Genomic DNA, 16,921 nt, shown 5'->3' with positions numbered 1-16,921 from the left:
CAGGATTTCAGCAGCTTCCTACATCCCAGCAAGACTTTCTGGCTTGACTGAAGACAAGCCTACCCAGTCCTCAGGCACGTTTAGGCATATTTGGGGCCTTTCTGGACAGCCTTACCCAAGTCCATCTGTCAGGGAGAAAGAGCTAGGTGTGGTTTTATTGCTACCTCACAGTCACATCCAATGAGCTCCCTGATGGGCATGGGGCGGGGATAGTCAAAATCCTGCAGGTAGAAGATAAGACTTGCATGAACAGTCCAGAGGAGAATAAGGGAGGCAAAAGACAAGAATTTTTTGTGGGGCTAGGAGTTGACATTTTAATCAGGGCCATCACTGAGATGCTGTGCTAGTTTGCTTCAAGTCTCAACTTGACATAGCCCAGAGTCATCTGAGGGAATCTCCTTAATGTATTGCCCAGATCATATTGAGCCACAGCCATGTCTAGGAGGGAGTATTTTGATTGACGACTGATGTATGAGTGCCCAGTACCAGGGGGCGGTAGCATCCCTAGGCAAGTGAGCCTGGGCTGTTCAAGAAAGCTTGTGTGATCCAGAGAGCAAGACCGGAAGTAAGCCGGCAAGTGGTGACTTCCCTCAGAGATAGACTGTGGCCTGAAAGTGTAAGCAGGAATAAACCTTTTCCAGGCAGAGGCAGGCAGAGGCAGGTAGAGGCAGGTAGAGGCAGGTAGAGGCAGGCAGAAGCAGGCAAATGTCTGTGAGTTCGGGTCCAGTCTGGACTACACAGTGAGCTCCAGGACAGCTAGAGTTATATAGTGAGATTTTGTCTACAAACAAACATATATAGGAGGGTATATGGAACAACTCAGGCAAAAGACTATGGTGGTTGTGTTTATGCTGAGAACAATGGAGATGGTGAGACAGGCAAGGTTCTGCCACCCTTTCAAGGTGACAGCAGAATTTGCTAATACTGCTAATACTCCTGGTGTGCAGGAGACACGGACTATTGAGATGGAGCATTCAGATTCTGGGCATTGCTGTCTGCTTGGGCTATGCACGTGAGTGGGCTAGTAAGTTTTACCCCCTGAAGCAAATTAATATTCTCGCTGTTAGTCAGTGTTGAAAGATGCTGGTCCTGGGGTAGAAAGAGAGGCAGGTTTGGACTGGGGCCGGGGTGTCAGCAGGGTCTAGGTCTCTCTGGCTGTGGAGATGCTGAGGACATTTGTATAGATGGCGTTACTGTTGGTGTTGGTAGTAGGAGGGGTAGGGGTGGTAGTTACCTCACTCTGTTTTCTGTTACTGTAACAGAGTATCTGAGATTGAATAAGACATAAAGCACAAACATTTATTCGGCTCATGGTTCCAGGAGCTGGGAAGTAGAAGAGCATGGCACCAACATCTTGCCCAGGGTGTCATATCATGTCAGTGCACTATGGAGGGGGGAGATGAGAAGACGGGGGCCCAGCCTTACACTTTCTCAGCAGCCCCCAGCTGCGATGACGGAGATGCTCCACAGTTCTCACGACCTAACAACCTCTCAAAGGTGCTGCTTCTTGGACTGTCATGTGGCAGTTACATGTCATGTTTATTTGAGAGGGGACTTTAAGGCACACCAGTGGTAGTGGTAGTGGTGGTGATCATGGCCTTCCGGAGGCAGGTGAGGGCTTGGTTACTGAGACTGGAGTGGAGTGGCACCCTATTGGTTTTCAGAGACACTGCTTTGAACCTTGGCCATACGTTAGCATTTGCTCAATGCAGACAGCGGTTCTGCTGTTGGTAGGGGCTAGACCCAGTGGGCCAGGGGCATGGCTCTGGAGACTGAGAATTCTAAGAGATCGCTATTGCAGTGAGCAGGCTCAGGGAAGAAGGAACCATGAAAGTCAGGTAAGAACTAGGTCATTAAGACCTTGCCCCCAACACCAGGTTCCTCACAATTCCCAGAATATGTTTGGGCATGGCCGGAGTTCCCTGGGAGTGGGAGGAAGCAGAGAAAAGCCTGTCTTGGGTGACTCACTGTCATGCTGTAGTTTGTGCTGGGTTCCCATTGCCTGGAACATGTGCCTAGTCAGCTGACTCCAAGCCCTCCCTCTAGATAGCTTTCTCTCCTGACTGGTTGATTAGATATCTCAGACCTTAGGCCCAACAAATCCCAAAGTGACTTCTCTACAAATCTCTCCTTGGATCTTCACTCCCCAAAAGCAATGACGGCCAGCTAGTCAGCTACTTAGAGCTTGGCTCCCACTGAATCCTCTCTTCCTTTTGTCTATTCCATGCCGCCAATCGTGTCTCTGAGTGCTATGTCTTAGGCATTTCTAAACTCCCTCTCCTTTCTTTCCATCTGTGCCACCTTGCTTGGAGTTGTGAGGTGCTTTAGGAGAACCCATTTTTAGCCCATTCTTGTCTATCCTGACACCCTCTCTCAACCTTACAAAGCTCAATGGCTTTCCTGGTTGACATCTTTTGCACTTCATTCCCAAGTGGCTCTTGCCACCTTTGAGAGATGCCCAGTGAACAAGGCCCATGTTCTCATCACCCAGCAGTGAACAAGGCCCCTGTTCTCATCACCCAGCAGTGAACAAGACCCCTGTTATCATCACCCAGGCCACTTGTCCAGACTTTAGCCATTTCCCTATAGCTCTTTGTGTGCAGGCAGTTCCAAACTACTAATACTTTTAGCACCCTGCAGGGGTAAGGTCACAGGAGCAAGGCTTTTTGTCTTCTGTCTATCTTGACTGGAGAGTTTCAGATTCTCCCAAACGCTGGGCATAGAAGAAAGGCCAGGGCTTCGCACACCCTCATGTTCTCCCGGGGTTGGGAACACACACTTCGATTGGAGACTTGGGAGGACAGTGAGCATGCCCAGCTGGGCTTCTTCACTGGTCCTGCAGAAAGGCATTTTCAAGTCAATTTTCCAGGGGTCCCAAACTAGCATAGGCCCTGCCTTGGGCACTGATAAGCCTATAAAGATGCTATTATGAAACCCAGACCCTCTTGGGTGCTGTTTCCCTGCATCTCTAGAGAAGGCAGGCCCTAGTCTCCTGTGTTTCAGTCTCCTTCTCTGCCTGTAGCAGCCAGTCTAGTTGGCAGAGTTCCAACCTCACTTATTCTGCTTCTGCCGTGGCTGTCACTGCCTCTGCCACCTATTTCCCTGGGAGCCTCTAGTGTTCCTTCTCCCTATTTTATCACACTGTGTATTCTTCCATTGCTACACATGCTAAATTAATACAATCTCTCTCTGTGTAATGTAGGTTTTTCTTTTCTGAATGGTACCTTTTCATCTTGGTGGTCTTTGCACCTCATACCAGATCTGGCATACAGTATTTTGATAAGTGTTTGTTGAGAGATTCAATTCACCACATTCTGCCCAGCTTATACTCTGTTCTAGGCATTTGAGAGAACAAGGTATGAGTAACGTCAAGCTTACTGGGCTAGAGCTGGGAGTTGTAATAGAAGCTTCCGTGAGAGGTCAGTGCTGTGACACCTGAGGTGGTTCGTTTCTTGTTCTAGAGCCTTGCCCAGGCCCACAGGCTGTTGATCAGTTTGGAGAACAAGCCTGGGCACGGCCTTTGCTTGGCTGCTGCCATGTCCAGCTCTGGGAGTGGCTCAGAGACGTGACCACTCTTTCCTTGCAGGGAGGTCCAGGAGCCTCAGGCCAAGTTTGTTCCAGCTCAGTGGGTATGGGGATGTGTTTTACTTGTTTCAAGCCTTGCAATCCCGAGGCAACAAAGCTGTTCACCTTCCCTCTTCCTTCCTTCCTTCCTTCCTTCCTTCCTTCCTTCCTTCCTTCCTTCCTTCCTTCCTTCTTTTTTCAGAGTCTTATTATGTAGTTCAAATTGGCCTGAAACTCAGTCCTCCTGCCTCTGAGGAGGAATAACTGGCACACAGCTGTGCACTAACACACCCAATTTAGAAGCTATAATTCTTGCCCAAGCAGGTGAGTTTGGAGGTTATCTTAGTTTTCTGTGATAAAATAACTATTCTGGCAAATTTGGTGCAGGAAGGAGGGGGGAGGGTTTTTTTTGTTGTTGTTTTTTGTTTTTTTTAGCTCATAGTTTCAGACTGTCCACATGGTGAGGAAGTCAAGTGGGCAGAAACTTAAAATGGATAGTCACATCTATAGAGAACACAGAAAAAAAAATGCATACTTACTGAGTGCTGAGTTCACTTTCTCCACTATGCAGTTCAGGGTCCCCGTCCAGGGAATGGTGCCACCCACAGTGGGCAGGCTTCCCCACATCAATTAATCTAATCAAGGTAACCCCAGGACACTTGGCCACAGGTTAAGGTTAAAGTGAGGCTTTGTTGCTGTGAAGAGACACCATGACCACAGCAACTCTCTGTCTCTGTCTCTCTTTTCACAGCAACCCTTACGAAGTAAAACATTTAACTGGGGCTGGCTTACAGTTCAGAAGTTTAGTCTGTTTTCATTGCAGTGGGAAGCATGGTGGCCGGAGACATGGTGCTGGAGAAGGAGCTGAGAGTTCTATATCTGGATCCACAGGCAGCAGGAAGTGACTGAGCTTCTGAAACCTCAAAGCCCACCCGCAGTGGCCACTTCCTCCAACAAGGCCTTTCCACTTTAACAAGGCCACAACTCCTAATAGTGCCCCCCCTGTGGGCCTGTGGGACCACTTTCCTTCAGACCATGGCAGGCTAACCTCTAGACAACCCCTCACTGAGACTCTCTTCCTGGAGTGACTCTGGAGCGTGTCAGGGAGACAGCTACAGCCATCACAGAGGTCAGGGAGCCCGGGATGAAATCCCAGCTCCTTTACTTCTTGACATTGGATAAGACACTTGGCTTCCTCATCTGTAAAGTGGGCATAAAATGGGCACCTATCTCAGGGCTGCTACCAGCGTTAACTCTGCTCGAGAAAGAACTGTTTGCTCCCGCTGATTCCTCGCAGCGACTGTGTGGGAGACTGAAGGAAATGACCAGAAGGCTTTGCGTCTGATCCCAGCACCCATGGAGCTCTGTGGACTCCATGTTTCTCAGGTTTCCCTGTCACTCAGGGAACGCTGCAGGTTGACGTGGGCGGACCCCAGAGGCTACATTTCAGAGGATGCCCAGATAGCTCACTGGGAGTGACAAGGCTCCAAGCAGCCGCCTCTCCTCAGCCTCCTCAGTTCCATGGGCGTTCCGACCTTGAAGTGTTTTTCCTACCTGAATGTCTCGCGCCCCCAGGCATGCCACCCTGCTGCCAGGTCACTTTCCGAAGTGCAGGGGAGTGGCTGGGGTGAAGAGGCATGGAGGCAAAGCTACTTCTGCAGGAGGGGAGGAAGACTCTCAGGGGGAAAAGACTGCCAGGGGCCTGGGAGGTGAGTCGCCAGGGCTTGTCTTTAAGAAGGCCTGACGTTAGGTGGGCTGATGTTTAGTAAGGAAGGTGATTGTGACAGGCGCGGCCTCTGTGTGGTTAACAGCAACAGGTGGGCCTTTGGCGGTGACTCAGCTTTGCTGCTGAGAAAGAGCTTAGGTGGTGCCAAGGGCTTCCTGGTCATTCCATTGTCGGTGAGGAGCCAGGAGGAGGAGGTCACCCTCTCCTGGCTCTTCTGTCTGTTTCTGTCCCTTCTCAATTCCAATGGGAGTGGGCTAGGCGGAGAAGGGTTACTTCAGTCCCTTGAATTTCAGGAATAACTGTCATATGGACATGTGATAGTTCTGTTTTACAGAGCTTTCTGCTATTTCCCCCATGTGACCAGACATCTGAAGAAAAAGAAACAGATGGATGTTTGCTAAAGGATGGGCCTGATGTCTGTGTTGCGAGACTCCCAGCCACGCTGGAGCCGGGATCCCGTATGTGGCATTTGTTGTTGGCTGGGGTGGGTGGTCTCCACAGCCAGCTCTGTGAGCTGCAGTGAGCAAGAAGCATGGGGCTGGCTTTACATGGCTCTTGCAAAGAATTAGAAAGTTGAGGCTCACTAAATTAGCCCTAAAGCAAAGGAGGGGCTGCACTGAGAGTCCAGGGCTGTAGTGGGAGGTTTGGCGGTTCCCAGGGGTGGGCATGGTTGATCTCTCATGTGAGGGCCTAATCTCTCAGATTCAGGGAAGTCTAATTTTCCAGCAGACAAATGAAAGCCAGCAGATGGCAGCGATTATACAGAAGCTACTTTGCAGAGGATATTGGGGATCAGGTGAGGCTTTATCCCCTTCTTTTGGTCTGTTTTTGCACAAAAGAGATGATTGGTGTGAACCTGGTTGTTCTACTAGCATAGCACAGACATGTGCTTGCAGCTGCTGTCCTACACTGGGGTTGTAAGGAGGAAACTGGACCCTGTGTCTAATGAGCAACTGACTAAACAGAGGAAGCTGACGTCCCCTGCAGAGCCTGGGACTGTCCTTTGACTCAAGAGACAGGAGATAAAGGAAGTGCCTCGCGTCCGAGGTTGATCTGTAACAGACTGGTTGGATGGAGGTCCCGTGGAACCAGAAAACTGATAACCCCTCTGCTTCCTTTACACACGAACCCCCTTCCAGAAGATAATGAAAGCAACCTTTAATTAAAACTCACACACATCAGCGAGGCAGAAAGGGCGCAGAATTTGCAGGGAGCTATAGAGACAAAGCCCTCCCAGACCGGGCAGCTAAAGTGTAGGAACCGTGGTCCTCCCATTCCCGTCTTGCTCGCCGACCTTCTCATCTATGCGAGCTGATACAATTACATGTCCTGTGGCGTTCCCGAAGAAGTTATGAAACCTTTCCCTGGGAGGTCACAGCTGGAGTCGGGGAGAGAGGCCAGTGGCTTCCAGAGATGCCCAGGCCTGCTCTGCTACTCCCTCCTGGTCCGGGAATGTCCCTGCTTTCTCCCATGCTTCTTCCTGACCCCGAGCCCTGTGAAAGGCCCTGTCCTGGCCGTAGCTCACCCTGTTATTCTGTAAGAGCGGCATGTGCTCATAGCTGCAGGTCATCTCTCTACCTAACAACTCTTCAGAGTCCTTCTCCCGCTTCCGTCTGTGACTACACATAGCTTTCGTCTGCCTCCTTGATCCTGCCTGCTCTGTCCTCAGGAATACTTCCGATGTCTCTTTTTGGGGCAGGCCTCCTTGGCACTTTGCAGTTCGCTTGAGTCATTTATCTCATTTTTAATTATGTGTGTGGGGTGGCCTAGCACTCACTCTGTGTGTGTGGCTACAGTAATTTTGTTTTGAGGTGCCACTCTGTCTCAGCTCGCAATCTATGTGGTTGGGGTAACTTTGGTCCAACACCTGGACCCTGAGAGTGGATCATGTGACCTAGAAGAGGCCAGCTGGTACAACCCATCCCCATTGGCCTAGGGAATAGGCAGGTGATTTACATAGTCATTCAAGGTTGAGGGCCCCTGACTGCTGGACCTTGAGATCCCTCCAGTCTGAGCTGGTAACTGTAAGCTTGTGTTGCCACAAGTAGCCCAATGTGTGCAGAGCCAAAACATGGCTCCTAGTGACATAATTTAAATTCTCAATCAAGCTGTACCTGAAGCCAAATCTGCCATCTGTCTTGTTTGTCTTAGTCAGTGTTCTATTGATGTGAAGGGACAACACGATCAAGGCAACATAAAAAAAAAAAAAAGCATTTAATTGGGGACTTGCTTACAGTCTCAGAGGTTTAATTCATTATCATCACAGCAGGGAACATGGCTGCTGGAGCTCTCAATGAGAGCTACATCCTGATATGCCGGCCTGGAGAGGCCTTAGGCCTCGCATGGGCTTTAGAAACCTCAAAGCCCACCCCCAGTGACTTCAACAAGACCACACCTCCTCATCCTTCTAATCCCATCAAGGAGTTCTATTCCCTGGTGACTAAGTTCTTGCTCAACTACCATCCTTGGACATTTTAGTTGCTGCATCCAGCTGATAGATCAGTAGGAACTGTTTGGGGCTGCGATTGAGTGATCTCAGCATAGCCTTGGACTACTTTGTATTCCCTTTCCTACAAGTCTGGGGCTGTGTTTGTGCCTAGGACCTGGCTTGGTGCCTAGTTTAGGAATGCTTAACACACGAGTGAAAAAATGAGGCAGAGTCTCAGAGTGCCGCCTTTCCTCTCTCAGACCTAGAAGTGAGGCAGCTGCTGGTGGCTGTTTCTGGGTGATAATCATGTGCTAAGGTCCCATGGGACCAATTTTCCTTAGAGTAAGAAACTTTCGATACAAGAAAGAGTTGTCATAAAAGGGTTTTTTTTGTGGCTCATGACATTCTTGGAGCACTAAAGTTCTCTTCGCAAATCCCTTTGCTCTATGGCTCTCTCACTCTCTCCTCGTTCTCTCCCATTTCCTTATAAGAGAATAGCTATGAAAAGATACACACAAAGCTATCAAAATTACCTTTAAAGAGTTTGGATAGGGGGCTGGAGAGATGGCTCAGAGGTTAGGAGCACTGCCTGTTTTCCCAAAGGTCCTGAGATCAAGTCCCAGCAATCACATGGTGGCCTGTAACCATCTATAATGAGATTTACTGCCCTCTTCTGGGGTGCAGGCATACATGCAGGTTGAGTACTGTACAAATAACAAATAAATCTTAAAAAAAAAAAGAGTTGGGATAGAGTGGGGCCCAAGGAAGGGCGGGCATGGAGTTGGAGATTATCAAAACTGAAAATTTTACATCTTTAAAGGATATTAATTTACATGATCATTTAAAACTGTTCATCATGTAGTTTGATAATTATTGTTGCTTTTGATCTATTTGAGCACATTTTGAATTTTTATGTGCTAATCTTCTACAATTATTCAGCAAAATGTTCTAATTATTTTAATTCTTGCCCTCTGTCCTCCACAGGCATGGCATGGCATGCCTTCATGAGTGCATATGCAGAGACACAGATACTCACTAAAATAAATGCGTAAGGGGAAGTAGCTAGAAGGGAATGTCATTCCACCACGAGCCTTTATCAGCCTTCTACAGCTGTGGGCGGGTATGTGTCAGCTGTTTCCTTTTGGGTTGGGTGGGTGGTGGGCGCGCTGGCTACTCTTACCTTAACTTTGACACACAAACTGGAGTCATTGGTAGAGGGACCTCAACTGAGAAAACGACCCCATGAGATCTGCCTTTAGTTAGTGATGGGTGGGGGAGGGTCCAGCCCGTTGTGAGTGGTGCCATCCCTGGCCTGATGGGCCTGGGTTCAATAAGAAAAAAGGCTGAGCAAGCCAGGAAGGCAGACCAGTAAGCAGCAGCCCTCCACGGCCTCTGCATCAGCTTCTGCCTCCAAGATCTTGCCCTGTTTGAGTTCCTGTCCTGACTTCCTCCACTGATGAACAGTGCTGTAGAAGTGTAAGTTGAATAGAGCCTTTCCTCCTCAACTTGCTTTTTGGTCATGGTGTTTAGTTACAGCAACAGAAATTCTAACTAAGACAGGGGTATATCTATGAAAGGCTGGCAGGATGTCTTGTATTGGAAGAAGGGTGCAGAGACCAGGGTATTATCTAGAGGGCTCTGCTGTGGGTAGGTCACATCTGGCAAGCCGAAAGGGACAGGCTTAAAAGAAGGGAATGGCTGGGTGGTGGTGCACATCTTTGATCCCAGTGCTTGGGAGGAAGAGGCAGGCAGATCTCTGTGAGTTCCAGGCAGCCTGGTGTATGGAGCAAGAGCCAGAACAGCCATGTGATACACAGAGAAACTCTGTCTTGAAAAACAAACAACAACAAAAAACAAACAAACAAAAGCAAAAGAAAACAAAAAAGGAAAAGAAGGGTACAGCAGCAAAGAAACTCTGGCGCAGACTCATCTAATCCTGGCTGGCCTTAATTTCTAAGACTGTTTATTTTACCACATGCCGTATCCCAACTGTCTAGAGGCATGCCCCTTTAAGACTCCTGAGCCTTTGGATTCATTGGTGAGATAGAGAGGCTGCTGGAATCCTGACCTGTGCTAATGTGACGAACCTCCAGTTCTGGTGTTCTTTCCCAGTGGTCGTCTTTTCTCCATGGTTGCTCTGTGAAGCCTCAGCCCATTCAGAAGAGGCGTGAATCAACCAGGTGTGATGACACAAGCCAGTTATCCCAGCACTCAGGGGGCAGAGGTAGGCGGATCTCTGTGAGCTAGAGGCCAGCCTGGTCTAAAAAGTGAGTCCAGGACAGCCAAGGCTACACAGAGAAACCCTGTCTTGAAAAAACAAAACACCAGATATGAAATGTCACCAGCCACATAGTATGTACCTAGGACACATGGAGTTTAAGCACCAAGAGCTGGCGTCAAAGCATCTCTCAAGGGCATTTGCAGTTCCTGCCTGAGTTTAGACATCTTCGAAAGCAATGCGTTAGCTCAGTGTGCATTTGATGAACTCTCTGGCCTCTCTCTTGCCCACCTCCTTCCCACACGGCACCTTCCTCTTGGCGCTCTCTCATTGGCTGGAGGCTTTGTAGGACTGAGAACCTGTGCTAGAGACGGACTGGGGGAGAGGCTGCTGGCCTTCACCTTCAAGACTCACAGGGCAGAAAGGCCTCTGCCTAAGCAGCACCCTTGGTAGTCACACAGCGGCAAAGTGAGCCGAGCAGCACGTGAGGATGCACGGTGGGGCGATTGTGGGGCGACTGTGGACTGTGGGGCAGCCGGCTGGTCTGTGGGCTGGAGGACACGTGGGATCCCGACTCACTGGCAGGAGGAAGAGGCCCTTTAAGCCCCACAGGACCTCTCTCTGGTGTTTGTGCCTATTTCCGAGAGGTCTAGGAGAAACAACAGGTAAACAGTGCTTGTCATTTGCTTCGGCAGTAGAATAATTTCTGCTTTTCTGTGCATTGTGTTTTTATGTACAAAGATATGAGAGCATCAGATAATCGGTTTTGGTTTCCTGCAGTAATTATAAAACCTTAAAAACAAAACCAAATCACTGCACCCTTAGAATGTTTGTGCTGAACACTCATGTTCAAAGGTCATGGAGATACGGCTTCCTGGCCTCACGCGCCTGTCAGCACAAACTTCTGAAGCCTGCTGACATCATGATCTTGGTCTCCAATCACTTTTTGTACTTGAGGAATTGCTTTGGTTCTCTCTCTGGGACTCCTCATCTTTCCTGAAGTGTTACATGAAGAGTTTGGTCAGTTGAGTCAGTTAACTTGTCCTGATTCTTCGAGGTGGCTCCAAGTGCTTCTGGGGCAGAAATCTTCAAGTCCCCAGCAAGCCTTGCAAAGTGGTGCTTATTGCCCGGGAGCAGCCGCGTGGATTAGAATAGGGTGTTTCACCCAGAGGAAAAATAACAGTCACTGGTGACAACAGCAGGCGGGATCTTATGAAAACAAAACAAAACAAAACAACAAAACAAACAAACCAAACCAAACCAAACTGAGTTTTAGAACTCTAGGCACTTTTCCCAAGAGCCCAAAGCTGAGAAAGGAGACGTGGTCTTTGGTGCAGGTCTGCCCCCTACAGGCCACGTTGTCACTTTCTGGGGCTAACCGCAGGGCCCTGAGTGCTGGGCCTACAAGCCTGATGCCGCCTCGTCCTTTCCTTTTCCCCAGGTAAGGCTTCAGGGCCTCCCTCCTTTGCCAGCTCCCTTGACTAAACGTGTAACCTGGTGACTGAGCCACGTACCCGTCGCAGTAAGAATTTGGAGCTATGAAAGGGGAAGTTTTAAGAGACATGCTTTCCTTTTCCCGTCTGGGAGCAGTGTGTACTTCTAGCCCATAGACTTCTACACAGCCAGGCAGTTTCCATTCTGGTCACCTCAGAATCAATGATGAGCCACAAGTAGATGTCCAGCGTTGTCTCCCCAGATTGTGCAATAGTGTGAGTCCACAAGTCAGCCTACGGATTCTAATGTCTGGTGACTGAGTCAAAGACATCAGATCTAAAAGGTCAGTTATGATAAATCCTTTGGAAAGAGCTGTTTTACTTAGCCATACTCCTGTCTGATCCCTAGGGCCCCTTCGTTCCCTTGCTATCCACCTGGTACAGAATTCATTTGGGCTTTGAGGGCTCCCTTCAAATGGGTCATGTTGGGTTTCCTGCTATCAGATAAAGCTTGGTGGGGCCAAAAAAAAAAAAAAAAAAAAAAAAAGAGTTTATGCCAAAGGAGAAAATCTACCTTAGAACAATGGCAGAAAGTTGTCTTAAATGTGTGCACTTTTACATTGATCAGAAAGCAAACATGGTGTACTGGATAGTCTGATGTCCACTCGACACAAGATGGAGTTATCTGGAAGGAGGGGACCTCAGATGAGAAAATGTCTCTGTAAGATCTGGCTATAGGGCATTTTCTTAATTAGTGATTGATGGGCAAGGGCCCAGCCCATTGTGCGTGGTGCCATCCTTGGGCTGGTGGTCCTGGGTTCTAAGAGAGAGCAGGCAGAGCATGCCATGATGAGCAAGCCAGTAAGCAGCACCCCTCTACGGCCTCTGCATCAGCTCCTGCCTCCAGGTTCCAGCCCTGCTCCAGTTCCTGCCCTCACGGCTTTTGATGATGAACTGTTAGATGGAACTGTGAGTGAAATAAACCCTTTCCTGCCCAAGTTGCTTTTGGGCATAGTGTTTCATCACGGCAACGGCGACCCTAACTAAACACTCGAGAATACACATGAGAATAAACGGGAGATTTTTAAACAGTAGTGAGGCTTGGGTGTCACTGCAGACCACTGGTCAGACTTTCTGGATTTGCGGCCTGGGCATTGGAACTTCGGAACCTTTTCCTGTCGCTCCAGGCTAAGGCATCTTGTAGGAATGCTGGGATGGCAGGTACTCAGGTGGCTGCATCTGGCTTTTATGTGGGCTTCAAGGATCTGATCCAGGTCCCAGGGCTTGTGTAACAAGAACTTTTATCCACAGAACCAACTCCCCACTCCCCTTTTCCATTATATATATAGCCCACACATATATGTGTGTGTGTGTGTGTGTATGTATATACAATTTTTTAATGTTAATTACAGGTTATTTACTTTGTATCCCAGCTGTAGCCCCCTCCCTCATTCCCTCCCAATCCCACCCTTCTTCCCTCATTTCCTCCCTGCCCCCTCTAAGTCCACTGAAAGGGGAAGTCTTCCTCCTCTTCCATCTGATCCTAGTTTATCAGGTCTCATCAGGACTGGCTGCAATGTCCTCCTCTGTGGCCTAGCAAGGCTATTCCTCCCTCAAGGGTGGGGTGGGGTGGGGTGGGGTGGGGAGAGGTCAAAGAGCCCACCACTGAGTTCACATCAGAGACAATCCCCTTTTCCATTTTTTTGAGACAGCAGCCCACTCCGGACCTTGGACTCACCTTGAACTCACAGGTACTCTTTCTGTTTCTGTCTTCTGATTGTTGGAACAACAGTTATCAACACACCAGGCTTCAGGGTGTGTGTTTGAGTGTTTAAAAAATTTTAAAGGAACAGCACTCATATTATTTAAGCCAGAAGAATATTTAATGGCATTAGGTCAAATTCTCTCTTTTCAAATGAACTCAGAACACAATGGCTTCCAGTGTCCTGGGGAGATAGTGGCATAAATGTCTGAGCCAGATTACAGTTGTAGGAAGGTTTAAAGGGTTGCCATATATCCTCCCCAGATGAAAAGCAGAGGGAAGAAGAGTCCACATCACCATGCTGTGGTGGGTGCGAGCAGCCGGGCAGTCAAGACTGTGTGGTGGTTCTCAACGCTTTTGGCCTCAGGACCCTTTCACACTCTTAAGAACGTGATCCATAAGAGCGTCTCTGTGGCTATAGAAACATGACACCAGAAGTCGGGAGAACAATGTGTGTGCGAGTGAGAGAGCTGTAAAGTCTCCTCGTATTACTGAATACTGAGGCTGCACAAGAATTTCCTTCAGGGTATCTCGTCTTCATTTTCCCGTGTGTATCTCTCATCTTGTCTTTTCTATCAGAATGTGGGATTCATGTTGAATTTTATTATATCATCTGGTGACATTCCTCTGCTGATTCTTTCTCCTCCCTTCCCCTTTACTTCTCACGTCTTCTTCCCCTTGGTGAACATTTATTTGTAAAATTAGATCTCTATGTGGATTTCCAGTTTAATAAAAAACCTAAAAGTTACTTATTTTTACTGTTAATTCACTAACAGGTCGAGACGACCACCTAAATAATTGCTTAGAACCAAGGCAATAAATGAAAGGAAAACATAGTAGGAAGACCCTCACATATTTATCCTCGTGACTCTTCTCAGTGAAAATATGCCAAATATTGAGCAAAATTTAATTGAAGCATCAATCCCATAAAAGTTGTTCTTCACTGCATAGCACTGGTTTATGTAATGTTACAATTTTATTCTAATGTGTTTTCTTGTATGACACAGACTAAGGTTCTCAATGATATATATTCCCTATCATTTTTCTGTTTCTGAAGGGCATTTTACACACAAAACAAATATGAGCACATGAAATGTGCTGGGACTGATTTCTCAGGATTTTTGGATGCTGTGAAGATCATAGAATTCTGCGGAAGACTGATTAAAGGTTATGCAGCTGTGACAAAATCCACGTCTGGTGGTGAAGTTAGTGACATCTTCAGAATCGGGATCTCACCCAGAAAACTCATGAGTGATCTCCAATGTTGCTGAGCACTCCAAGTGTCACCATTTCTCCAGAACTGCTATTGCCTTGGTGAGTCACTTAAAACATGCAACAGTAAGACTCTGGCTAGGGAAATGGTGGCCACACCTATCAGGATCCAGGAATAAGTTCCTGCTAGGCAAAGAACTCTCCACACTCCTCTAAGACCCAGAGGAGGCAACAGAAACCAAGGAACAAAACACCCCCACAACAAAGACAGGACCAGGTATCAGCACCCAGGATTACAATCTTCTTGAGCCCAGAGGCCTAGACACTAGTGCAAAATCACAATCCAGTATGTCTCCACTGGAGCCTGCCACCCTACTGCAGCAGACCCCAAATACTGCATTACAGCTGGCGCACAAGACAAAGACCTTTATGAATATAACAGAGGTCCTTAGCGAAGAAATGAATAAATCCCTTAAAGAGGCCAATGAAAACAAACAATGGAAGGAAATTCTGAACAAAACAGTTCAAGACCTGCAAGTAGAGATAGAATCAATAAAGAAAACCCAGACTGAGGGAAATCTGGAAATAAAACATTTAGGAGCTGAGCAGAAACCTTAGGGTCAAGCCTCACCCACAGAATACAAGAGATGGAGGAGAATCTCAGGCACTGAAGATCCTATAGAAAAAAAGGGTATTATGGTCAGAGAAAATATTACATCTAAAAAATCTCATGGTACAAAACATCCAGGAAATCTGGAACACTATGAAAAGACCAAATCTAAGAATAACAGAGGAAGGAAAAGAAAGCCATGTCAAAGGTACAGAAAATATTTTCAACAAAATCATAACAAAAAAAAAAAATAAATTCCCTAACCTAAAGAAGGAGATGTCTCTCAAAGTACAAAAAGCCGACAGACAAAACACCAAACACTTGTATACCAGAAAAGAAAGTCCCTTTGGTACATAACAATCAATGCACTAAAAGCACACTACATTTGGCACACTAAAGCAATACAGAAGAGAGAGAGAATATTTAAAAGTTGAAAGGGAAAAAGACCAAGAAACTTATAAAGGCAGACCTGTTAGCATTTCTCCTGACTTCTCAGTGGAGACTAAAACCCAGAAAGGCCTGGGCAGGTATGCTGCAGACTCTAAGAAACTGCAGATTTGAACCCAGACTACTATATCCAGCAAAAATTTCAATTATCATAGATGGAGAAAATAAGGGAGTCCATGATAAAATCAAATTTAAGCAATATCTATCTACAAGTCCACCACCACTACCAAAATAACAGGAATTTATAAACACTGTTCACCAACACCTCTTAACATTAATGGACTCAATTCCCCAACAAAAAGACACACACTAACAGAATGCATGTGAAAACAGGATCCATCCCTCCTGCTGCACCCAAGAAACATACCCTAAACACCAAGGATAGACATTGCATCAGGGTAAAAGGATGGAAAAAGATATTCCAAGCAAATGGACCTAAGAAGCTATTTTAATATCTGTCAAAATGACTTCAAACCAACACTAATCCAAGATAGGAAAGGACACTACATACTCATCAAAGAAAAACATCCACCATGAGGACATTGTAATTCTTAACATCTATGCACCAAACACAAGGGCACCCAAATTCATAAAGAAATACTACTAAAGCTTCAATAACACATTGATCCTCACATCGATAGTGGGAGACTTCAGTACCCCACTCTAACCAACAGACAGGCCATCCAGACAAAACTAAACAGAGAAATGCTGGAGCTAACTGATACTACAAACCAAATGGACCTAACGGATATTTACAGAAATTTCAACCAAACACAAAAGAATATACCTTTTTCTCAGCACCTCATGAAACTTTCTCTAAAACTAACAACATACTTGGACACAAATCAAGTCTCAAAAGATGCAAGAAAGTTGAACTAACACCCTGCATTCTATCTGACCACCACAGATTAAAGCTGGATATCAACATCAGAAACAAGAGACGGCTTACTAAGTCAAACCGAACAAGTCACTACGGAATAAAAAAAATGAAAACAGGAAAGAAATGTGCGACTTTCTAGAACTGAATGAAAAAGAAAACATAACATGTCTGAACTTACAGGACAATAAAGGTGGTTCACAGCACTCAGTGCCTACATAAAGAAATCAGAGGGATTTTATATCAGAAACGTGACAGCACACCTAGAAATCTCTAGAACAAAAACAAGTTGTACCTGCCTCTCCACTCCATCCCCCTACCCGTAACGGCATGATCACCAGCCCTCACCACTGATGGCTGAGAGGGAGACTGAAGGGTGGTGGGGTGCTGGAGGCCTCAGGCAGTGGGTGAACAAAAAGAGCAGATATTTGGAGGCAGCTTCACTGAGCAGCTTGTTTAAATGGGGGATAGAGGGGTGAGGGGACGAAGGCTATTGAAATCTTTGGGGAGCTGGCAGAGGCTGTCAGGATGAGTGCACATCCTTGGCAGGGGCGAAGGTGCTGGCATGTCTTATTTGCATGAAGAGGAATTCCAGGTGCTTGCTGGACATGACCTTATAAGGAGAGGGAAGTTTAACCTGGCTG

General features: G+C 47.1%; 1 long non-coding RNA gene across 1 annotated transcript; it reads left to right on the top strand.

The window, feature by feature from the left end:
• Window positions 1-5,178: 5,178 nt before the first annotated feature.
• On the top strand, window positions 5,179-13,802 carry LOC132654569 (uncharacterized). Its single transcript, XR_009592191.1, has 5 exons — window positions 5,179-5,273; window positions 5,612-5,748; window positions 6,017-6,086; window positions 13,082-13,120; window positions 13,396-13,802. It is a non-coding gene; the product is annotated as an uncharacterized LOC132654569 (long non-coding RNA).
• Window positions 13,803-16,921: the final 3,119 nt, after the last annotated feature.

This window comes from Meriones unguiculatus, chromosome 6 (assembly GCF_030254825.1).
Source record: "Meriones unguiculatus strain TT.TT164.6M chromosome 6, Bangor_MerUng_6.1, whole genome shotgun sequence".
In the NCBI taxonomy this organism is placed as follows: Eukaryota; Metazoa; Chordata; class Mammalia; order Rodentia; family Muridae; genus Meriones; species Meriones unguiculatus.
Note: the sequence above shows the minus strand (reverse complement) of the source record. Positions and strands in the feature narration are given on the sequence as shown.